Raw genomic sequence first — 10,987 nt, forward strand, 5'->3', positions numbered from 1 at the left:
ACTTTTTTTTCCTACAAGTTATGTCCTTTACGCTAACTGGGTTAGAAAAACTCTGTTAAATCCCATCACGTGAGAAGCATGTGAGGGTAGTTTTGTCTTTTTGCCTACCCTGCAACTTCTTCTTCTTCTTCTTCTTCTTCTTCTTCTGTTTCTGTATCTATTAACACACACACTTTGGATTCAAGATTCCGACCAAAAATCCAGAAAAATGAACCCAGAAAAATGGTGCCAGAAATTAACGATTTTGCGGCTGAACCGTCGTCTCCGACGGAAATATCGCCGGAGTTTCAAGATTCCGACCAAAAATCCGGTAAAACATACCCGAAAAGAACCGGGTCCAATGCTAAAGAGTTTTTCACAAGCTTTTATCTTAAAAAGAAGAAAAGAAAACAAAGACAAAGAAGTGTAGACAATTTAGACATTCTTTTACACCATTCACAACCTCCGGTCAACACCCACCTCCCGCCGCCGTCTCCGCCACCACCGCCGCTGCCACCACCACTACCACCACAATCAATCCTCAACAACTTATTCCCATCCAAAAAAGAAAGACGAAAAAAACACCACCGCCGTCGCCTCACCGCCCGTCGATTACGCCCAAAAAAATAGTAATATTGCTTTTGAATACCTGTATGGGATAATTTGAATCAAACAAGTTTCTTCTGCAAATACATATTGTAACACGTCATTCATTATATACATCAAATTGGATGAATTAGGAAACACGAAGCAGTTGTTGGAATCTAAATAGAACATAACAAATAATAATAATAATAATAATAATAATAATAATAATAATAATAATAATAATAGAAACGTATATAATACCCGATCGCCGATATTGCACTGATTGGTTTCGTCGTGTGCCATGAACTTGGAGGTGCGCTTGAAGTAGCGATTGTAAAGCTTGTTATGGAAGAGCCTGTTGACGGCCACCACCACCGACTTCTGCATTTTGTTCGACACCACCATTCCCACCACCGATTTCATTTTCGTCACCAAAACCCTAACCCCCAATTTCGCAGGCGAACAAAACCCTAACCAGTGGTTTATTATTAGAGAGAGAAGTGGTTATGGTGATGGTGTGGTAGAACATAGAGAGAGAAGTGGAAGTTGCAGGGTAGGCAAAAAGACAAAACTACCCTCACATGCTTCTCACGTGATGGGATTTAACAGAGTTTTTCTAACCCAGTTAGCGTAAAGGACATAACTTGTAGGAAAAAAAAGTTTAAAGTACACCGCCTGCAAGGAAACTTAGAAAAGAACACGAACCGTAATTCGTCTTATTTTAAAGGACAAAATTTGTAATTCTGTCCTAAATTTACAAAGATTAATGTTTTGTTGTAAAAATTAAAAATAAAAATAAAATAAAAATACATTATCTATCTATACTTATATAAAACATGAGTGAGGGACCTCTTAATTTTTAAGAGTTACAAAACTTCTTACTTTTAATACAAACTATAATGCATATGATTAAGACATTTAGAGGGAATTTTGTCTTTTAATAATTTTGTCTTTTAGCAAAAGCAAAATCATATTACGGTTTATTTTAAATTTATTCAAAAATAATTACAAGTTTGGTCCTTCAACTTTAATCACATTTTGTTAATTTATATGATACTTACATATATGCCCCTTATTTTAAATGAACTACACCGACGATGTTAAACGTTTATAACTTTTTCACACGCTAATATTTTTTTAAAAAACATTATACCATAAAAACGAGTATTATATTTACTTTAATTTGAGTATGGTATTGCTATACTTTTTCATTTTAAAAAGTTAACATGTTACGTGATTACCATTAAAGACTATCAAACGAATCGGACGGGTTCGTCCGTTCGGGTCATGGGTCTAAAAGGTTAAGGTTGGAAACTTGGAATGGGTCGATACAAAAAATGTTAATTTGGTTTGAGTCGGAACGGGTTTGGGTTGAAAGGGGTCACGTCGTAACGAATTTCGGGTTAGAACATTGTCAAGCGGAGTGAGTTGCTGGTTAAGATTATAACGCCGCAATATGGGCATACTATCTTCGGGTTACGTGGATACCATTGTGAAGTCACGAGATATGAGAAGACAATGTGATATTGTGAAATATGAAAATGTTAAAAATTAAATATAAATTTGGTTTTATACTTGAAGATAAATCACATTATATATATGAAGTCAAGAAATCAAACACAATCACTTTAGGTGTTTGTTCTGAAAAAGGTCTTCACAACCTCTTTTGTATGCGTCGTGCAGACCACACACAAACACTGTCATTTGCAGACCGTTTGTTTTCTCGAAGACGTTTCATTAAAAAATGTCTGCGGAAGCTCTTCTTGGTGTAGAGTTGGCCCATCCACTTTTGAGATTTTCTAGGGCTTGCAGAGGGTTAAAACACTACACCCTACCAACACCCACTACCCACCACCACCACCCACCGTTCGCCAGCACCACCATCTACCACCCTCCACCACCGCCACCATCTACCACCCACCACCACCATCCACCCATTGTTCGCCACCACCATCGTCCACCCCACCACCCACCGTCCACCATCACCACAACTTTCCATCACCACCACCACCACCACTGTCCACCATCGACACCATCCACCACCATCGTTTACCACCACCTACCACTACCACTATCACCATCCAGCACCACCACCACCCACTACCATAGTTCGTACACCAACACCAGTTTGTTTTAGCCATCTACAGTACCATAGTTCGTACACCACCACCAGTTTGTTTTAGCAATCTACAGACGTTAAAAAAAACAGTCTTCTTCTTGCAGACTGTTGGGGTTTGGTCCACCTCTTCTTTTACAGATGTCTGGAGATATGATCCGCAGACCACATGTATTTTACCTCTTAAAAAACAAACAGACTAAAGGTCTTAGGCTCGAAACCCGTGTCACACAACAATTTATTTTTCAAAATTTTATAAAGCCTATGGGTCATGTTATAATAGGAAAACGGGTCATGGATCATAATACAATAGGGAATAGTGACATGACATCTACTTGTCATTATATGTGGATTGCATAGTTAAATACAATGTGAACAAAATTATGTTTCTTTAATAGATTAGTTAGATTATAATTGAAATCGATAAGATATGTCAATTCCATTTTTAATTTTCTATTTTCTCGTCTAAATTACAATAAATATTATTTGTTTTATTAGAAATTGTCTCATTTTAGAATATATGATCTTTATTTATAATATAAATAGTTCTTAAAATGCCTATAAAAAGTGATTAGAAATTTGAACTGAAAAATTAATTAAGAATAAATATGGGATTGTCATATTGTTTTTATTATTTTCTTTTATTAAGATACTAGATTTTATCCCCCGTATTACAAGGGTTGTTTTATATTATTCGTTTATAATATTTACTAGATTTAGAGCCCGTGTAACACACGGGATTATCAATTATAAAATTACAAGCAAATCAAAGAATTACATAATGTATAAGAAAAAATGTATCGCATCTTTGCTTGTATATATACTGTGTGTACATAAATTATTTTATTTATATCACAAAATGATTTTTTTTATTAAACTTAATAACACGCGTCAAAACGACCCCGTGAACACTCCTTTTATTGAAACTTTCATTGCAGTATCATATAAGTATAATTGAAAGAATTCAGGAAGAAGACTTTTCATTTCTCATACAATAGTAGTTCTGACCATTCGGCCTAAATACCGAAGAAGCGTTACTTTTATTGATATATTTATCGATTTACAACCCACGGAAGGAAATGAGAACATTAAATTATAATGGAGGATGTTGTTCAAAAACTATGTTTTTCTGAGCTACGCTATGAAAAATATTTGATAAGTTTCAAGGGGCTTCTCGACTTTGCCATAATGACAATATAAAAAATAACATGTTAACCTTTTGTGAATATTTTGTTTCATTTGAACATAGTTTTACATGACATGCTTTTCATACAACGTTCTGCTTACCATTGAATGAAAAGTTAATGCTGACACATATGTTTCAGATTTGATAAAGTTAGAAGCATTGATGTGCATGGGGTGGCATGCAGGAAGTGCTCACTATCTTTTTTTAAATTATAATAGTCGAAGGAAAAATAGTCAATTTGTCAAATCTCGAACCTTTGATTATTTTCAAAAATGTCCATGATAATAATACTGAAACCCGAATCATATTTAAAATTCTAACTTTTATCCGTTTGATATTTTGAAGTCAATACTTTGAACCCATAATATATTTGACGATAAATCTATTTGTATTCTCAAACTTTTAAAAATATTCAGATTTCTCATTTTTGACCCGCAACAAATTTTGACACAAATGTATTTAACTTGTACCAAACAATATATTTACCATCTTTTAACTGTATAAATCAAATTTAAGTTTCACAAAACCCGAAACAATCATTCATAAAAAAAATCAAGTAATTAAATATGATAAACTTTGTTATATATGAAAGTGATTGGTATATATTAATAGATAACTAAAAAATAAATATAGTTTACTAAACTAACCGAAAAAATAAATTGATAAATTTAAAACATGTATTATAATTTATAAATTTATATGACAATTTAAAATAATAACAATAATATATAAATGGATTAATTTTAAAAAAATGGATAAACTTTTAAGCATAGACTTATAATTTATTGATTAAAAAATTGTTTTGTAAAACGAAAGCATATTTAAGTTTTGTTTTTCTTTGTAATCTTTAACAATATACATAGTACAATATGTTAATAATAACATTTGAAATTATAATTTTTTTCAATCTTTAACAAACATGGTTTGTTGTTATTTTTGAATTTCACAAAGTATTTTGAAATATATAGTAAAATAATATGTTAATATATACTTTTATAAAAATGTATAGAATAATATAAATATAATGTAAAAGGAAAGTAAATATGACATATATTGGGGTCAATTAGGATCTTGGTTTTGGAGGAAAAAATGTTGTGAGGTTTAACCAAAGACTGACATGTGCCACAGTTATTTTCTTTTATTTATTATAGGTAGATATATATTGTTTGGCTTTTAATTTTAGGAAAATTGGATTTAAATAATCCCACCTTTAATGGATTGGCCAATAATAATCCCACCTCCGGTATTTCCTGCTGGCAGTCCCACCTTTTCAATGTTTTTTGTTTTATAAACCAGCGTTAAAAAAAAACTTAACGGGGTTAAGTATTTGCTTATGTGGCGAGTGACTAGGCTTTTTAATATCCACCTGGATTTTCCCTTTATATTTCCCCCCTCCCATTACCTACGTGTATACTCACCATAAACCCCAAAACTAACTGAGGTTAACCACCACTCCTCCGGCCACCACCTCTACCACTTACCCCAACACCACCACCACTTATCACCACCAACACACGTCGCCGTCACAACCACAAGCCATCAATCCGCCCCCCCCCCCAAAAAAAAACTCCATCTCTGACGACCATTAAATCCGGCCACCTGACCACCACCATCACCGCTGCCTGACCACGCCACCGTCACAACAAGCGATCAACGCCACATCTCCGTCTATGCTTTCTTTCTCATCCACAACCAACACCAAGCATCACCATTAAATCCGGCGACTGCTCAAAGCTGACGGCAAAAAATCACCACCACAATTTCAAGATGTCGGCGACCACCAATCACCGCCACATTCAGACCTTTTCTATCCTTTCTCTCTCATCCCAAAAATCAATCACTGGCTCATAAGATAGAGATAGAAGAAACTGATCCGAAACCCTAACCTTATGCTCACCGTCAATCTCCGACCGTATATCCGATCTCAAATCCACCGTCACCCTTGACTTTCGTCCTAACTCCGCCGCCGTGCCGGAAACTGAAATCTAAACCTCAGATCCGTCCAGAAATATTAGGGTTTCTAAAGGGAAAAGCCAGGTGGAGAGAGGGGGGGGGGGGGATATAAAGGGAAAAGCCAGGTGGATATTAAAAAGCCTAGCCACTCGCCACATAAGCAAATACTTAACCCCGTTAAGTTTTTTTAACGCTGGTTTATAAGACAAAAAACATTGAAAAGGTGGGACTGCCAACGGGAAATACCGGAGGTGGGATTATTATTGGGCAATCCATTAAAGGTGGGATTATTTAAATCCAATTTTCCTTAATTTTATTATTGTAAAAAGTTAATAATATACTTAGGATTTGATAATGAAAGAATTTCACAAATAAATGAGATGCTATAAACCGGTTTAAGAGCTACATAGGTTTGGTGAAACCCATGACCCGCTTATTTTTGTTACTATAAAATTGTTTCTTAATTATATAATGTATTTTTTTAAAAAAAAATCATATATTATTTTTTAGTATATCCCTATTATATAGGATTTCATATCAAATATTTGACGAGATTAATTTTTAATGAGATGTTATAACCCGTTTAAGGAATATATGAGTTTGGTGAGACTCATACCCGTGAATTCGAGTCAAACGCATGAGAAGCCTCAATTTACAAATAATGCAATCTGGTGGCTTGAGAGAATGTAGGGAGTAACCAGAAAACTTATAAATGTTTCGTTTATATATATTACTAGTTTGATCCTCCCGTGTTACGAGAGTTTGTTTTAGTTATTATTTTTAATCGTTTTGCTATTTTATAATGATTTATTTTATTTTTAACGTAGGTTTGTTATATATATATATATATAATATATTAGTTTTTTATTATATTTTTTAGCGTTTGGGTTTTTCCAATTGAGATGTGTAGGTTTTTAGATTTTTAGCGAACAAATATAAAAGAACATGAGATTTTTTTAAATGAACAAACATGATCATAAATATTTGTCTAATGATAGGGGACGTTGATGTAGTTGACGATGGTGGGTAGAGTCGGAAGTTAATCGACGATGGAGATGATAGCCCAACAACAAAGAACATGTAAAGAAGATAAATTAAAGAGTTAAGTGTCATTTTAGTACCTGTGGTTTGGTCAACTACGTAACTTTAGTACCTATTATTTATTTTGTGCAAATGGCTATCTCAGTTTCAAAAAACTTGCATTTTTAGTACTTTTTTTCTAATCCCGTATATTTTTTCCGTTAAGTCTGGGTTAATTTGGTAACTTCGTTATTTTCTTTTTCTTGTTCTTTTCTTTTAAACACTTATATCTTGTACTCCTAAATCCCCAAATCATAACAGCAACATCCAAATCCTAAACCCCCATATATCGTAAAAATTCAAACCCTATGATGATATGGAGAAAGGGTTTGGGGATTTAGGATTTGGATTTTGATGTTATGATTTGGGGATTTAGGGTTTATAAGATATAAGCGTTTAAAAGAAAAGAAAAAAGCAAAGAAAATCACGAAGTTACCAAATTAGCCATGACTTAACGGAAAAAATAGACATGGTTAGAAAAAAAGTACTAAAAATGCAAGTTTTTTGAAACTGAGGTAGGCATTTGCACAAAATAAAGAATATGTATCAAAGTTGCGTAGTTGGTCAAACCACATGTACTAAAAGAGCACTTAACTCTAAATTAAATTATGGTTTGATGATGAAAATGTTACCAATAAATGAAATGTTATAACCCATTGGAAGGCTATTAGGGTTTGGTAAGACCCATAACCCGTGAAAATTATTTTTTTTTGCTGATTTAGAGGTTATTTCACAAGTCAATCAGATGTTATAACCCGTTTAAGGGTATCCGGGTTTGGTGAGACCCATGAGTCCATGACCCGCGTAAATTATTGTTTGATTATGAAAGAGTTTCATAAATAAATGAGATGTTATAACCTATTTAAAGACTATTCGGGTTTGGTGATACCCATACCCACGAATTCGGGTCAAATGCATGAGAAGCCTCCATTTAGAAATCAAACAATCTGATGGCTCTAAAGAATGGAGAAACAACCTGAAGGTGACACATAGGATTTAATGATATGCAATTATATAGATAGATAATAACAATAAAATTAAGAAGAGAAAACTTACGTGAAGCTACTTCCTCGTATTCGTTCTTTTGTAATAATAATCCTCCGCGTTTGGCTGAGCTTGAACGCTCATGGCTGGAGGAGGGTTGTATCGGTAATTCGAAGATAAAATGAACCGTCGGTCGGACGAATTGGGTGGCCGGAATGTGACAATCGTCAATTTCAGGTTAACTCCGTTAACTCAACTCCGTCAATTCAAACTTTAAGATCGTTGAATCTATAACGTACACTTCATTACATTTAAACTAGGGTTTAAATGACGCGTAACACTTACTACATGTGTAGTCTTTCGGGATTTGCACCGAAACGCAAACGAGTTGACGCAAACGATTGATAAATAAACGATAAACGTAAAAACAATAATTATGTGATTATTATGTGTTAGTATTATGTGCTATGTGATAAAACTATGGTCATGTTAACTTATTGGGCAAGTATGATGGAATGTTCTAGAAAAACAACACTTGGAAAGAAGAGGGACTAGAGTGTAACTTGTATTATTATAAATACATCACTAATAAACAAACCCTAACTTATTATTAACCTACAACCCTAAATCGGCTCTCTCTCCCTCTCTTGATCCACGGCTGCCGTCCACCTTCATCACACACACACACATCAATCAAGAGATTAATCCAAGAACTAGGTGCTAGGAAGGTATACTTGATCATCTCTTACCTCCTTGTTGTGTAATTTTGATGTTTAATGGGTTGTATGTAAACCCTAACTCAGCCGATTATATGTATGTATGTGATCAATATGATAGTTGTTAGTTGGATAATAGATTGATAACTAGATTGATGTTGTTGCATGATTGATTGTTGTTCTTGATTTGAATTAAAACACAAACCCTAATCTTGTATGTATGGTGTGATTTATATGCATGGATAGTAGTTATGGTGTCTAGAGGGTTATATGGATGCATGATAGTTCATAGATTGTTATGATGTTGAGTTTTGATGTGAACAGATTCTGGACAGAATATATATACGATGTTTAACTGACTGTAACGAAGTGTAAACGTGAAAATTGATTGAGATTGTGAGTACTGCAGTAAACTAGGTTGAGTCTAGTTTCTATAAAGTATAAATTCGTAATTTTTGGATAAGTGGAAGTATACTTTTATGATTTTACAAAAACGTGATGCAAAGCTGAGCTGTTAGACCTGCTGTTAGGTTATATTGTAAATTCTATATCTCATGAACTACGAGGCCAATTGGGTTGGTTCCACTTCTGGAAGTTGACTCACTGAGTTAGGAACCAAACCCAAGTGGTCTTGCATTTATTGGATTTTTCGTTTACCGGGAATTGCAAATAACATTCTGTTGTGCATGAATCTGACTGATATGAGTTTACTGTAGTGTTTTGATCATTATGAGAAATCTATATGGAATAAAAATAATATAAAATATGTTCTGGAAACCTAAGACATGTATGTTTCAGTGGTGATTTTTGGTGAATTAATTGAGATGATATGATCGGTGAAATAGTACAATCTTTCAAGTAGAAATTCTGTCACAATGAAACTAGCTGCTGAGTTGTATAGGAATGCATGAAATATGATAGTTTTTATATAATTGTGGTATTTTGACCAAAATACCCTTGCGGGGAATAATTGCTAGTTGATTTCCATGAATTGACCAAATTGCCCTTATGGGGAATAATAGTTAGTTAGTCTTTGTTTGTTGACCAAAATGCCCTTACGGGAATAATTGCTTGTAAGTATGTTATTAATACATGACACGAAAGTAATTGCTCACTCGTGTATCGTATCACAATTGTACTTGTTTAAATCACACACGGTTCACAAACGAAACACGAAACATGATACGTGCATAGGTATTATGTGCCGAGTCTAGAGACTCGTTAAAACGTTCCGATACTTAGAAAATCTCTTTGTTATTTTAGAACGCTAGAGAGTTTTCTACGACGCGCATCACTCGGTGATCTAATTTGGAATATTCTTCGCAAACAGTGAGTTCACTTACCCCGCTCTTTGAACTGTTTTCAAACGTTTTTCACTTGGGGGAGATAACATACTCCGATAAACGCATTTTTGAGATAAACACATATTTAAGATTTTGTTATAAATTATATATATCACTTGTAGAGGCTAAGCGGCACGTAACCCTTGAAGTCCCACGCATCGAACCGGTTAATATTTGGAATAGCGAGTCACTGTTGAGTAGTACTACTGGGTTTGACAAACCCCACCCGACGCTAAGCTCAACTGGAGGTTGAGTGGGTGTAATTTTTGGCTAACACTTACCATGGTCTGGGTTGACCTGGTGACGGGCACTTGATAAACAGTCAGCTTCGGTCTCGAACCACTTAGTAATACTTGTTGTATAGATTAGCTACCTATCGATATATAATTTGACATAACATTATCTGGTAACACTTAAACGCTGTAACGTGGTTACACACTTAAACGCTGTAACGTGGTTACACACTTAAACGCTGTAACGTGGTTACACACTTAAACGCCGTAACGTGGTTACACACTTAAACGCCGTAACGTGGTTACGCAAAACTTTTAAACGCCGTAACGTGGTTACGCAAAACACTTAACGAAAACGCTGAACTCAAACGCTAAACGATTTGTCTTATATAACTTGTGAACTCACCAACCTCGTGTTGACCCCTTTTAGTATGTTATTCTCAGGTAGCCGAGGCGGGCGCGCGGTTTAGGAGCATGCATTAATTGTTAAACATCTTACTCTGCAAACTTAATTTTAACATTTACATTTGGTTTTAAGTCGTCCTGCGTGACGCAACTTTTGAATTAAGGTTTTACGCTTCCGCACTTATTTTTCATTTAAACGTTTTCTTTGGTTTGGTTATAACTAATGATTCCGATCCTGCCAGTTCACACCCTCTGACGGTAAAACTCCGTTAGTGGATTTTGAGGGTGTGACACGGAAGGTTGCCGAGATAACATCCCGTTGGTCAGACGAATTGGAAGGTTAGCATACGTCATTGCTACACTCCTTTGGTTGTCAAATTTATCAATAAGTGGGTGTTTGGGAT

Source organism: Bidens hawaiensis, unplaced genomic scaffold (genome assembly GCF_021521415.1).
Source record: "Bidens hawaiensis isolate Kalapana, Puna unplaced genomic scaffold, B.hawaiensis_p1.1 tig00014618_1, whole genome shotgun sequence".
NCBI classification, from domain to species: domain Eukaryota; kingdom Viridiplantae; phylum Streptophyta; class Magnoliopsida; order Asterales; family Asteraceae; genus Bidens; species Bidens hawaiensis.